Raw genomic sequence first — 880 nt, 5'->3', positions numbered from 1 at the left:
TTGTTACCGCTGCTCAGGTTAGGAGGGTAGGCCTGGTTCCAAGGGGATAAGCCACGCCCATTTTCCCCTGCATGGAGGTGGGGGGAACCCCACACTCCTTGGAGGTTCTGCCTTGCCTCAGCCAATCTCTTGACTCTGGGCTAGGAAGGAAGACAGGAAACTGAGGTGCACTCAGGGTCACAGCCCAGCCCATGAAAGCAGGAAGGAAAAGTAGGTTTGGCTTCTCCTGCTCTCCGTTCTTTTAGCTGTTTATTTAAATAGGCACTTCTCCCAATCTTGTTATGGGATAACTGTCTGGACAGCAGCTTGGCAAATCTTTCCAGCACCACGCCAAACCAAACACCTCCCACAAAGCTCTCAAAACAGCCTCGTGCCCCATGACCTCAGCAATAGTCCTTCTGGAACTTGCTGTGCACAACAGTCCATGTTCTAATGTGTCAGCTGCCCCGCTGTGTGATCCAGGCAGAGGAGTGAGCACCAGCTAAGGAGTCAGGGAAGGGGACTGACTGGTTGCGCCTTTCCGAGCGAGATTGCAATGGTGCCCTTCCTCTGAGAGCTGGGCATGGCAGTGCCATTCTTCCGTTCCCTCCTTCTCTTTCACCCTTTGTGAGGATCACATGTCCTCCCTGTTTCCCTGCATTCTAGAAAATTCTTCCGTTTCTTTGGTTTTGGAGATGAGGGACGGGGGGGGGGGGAACCTCTTCCCATGTAGCTCAGGTTGGTCTCGAACTCTCGATCCTCTTCAAGCCCTTTCCACTTTCCTAGTGCTAGGATTCTAAATGCAGCTTATGATAACGATGTTAACTGCTAAGCACTCTAAGATTTACAGAACAGGGAACTTCACTCTGCACCACGGCATGCAGTGCCTGCCCTCTTCAGC

The sequence above is a fragment of the Rattus norvegicus genome, chromosome 3, assembly GCF_036323735.1.
Source record: "Rattus norvegicus strain BN/NHsdMcwi chromosome 3, GRCr8, whole genome shotgun sequence".
Taxonomy (NCBI): domain Eukaryota; kingdom Metazoa; phylum Chordata; class Mammalia; order Rodentia; family Muridae; genus Rattus; species Rattus norvegicus.
Note: the sequence above shows the minus strand (reverse complement) of the source record.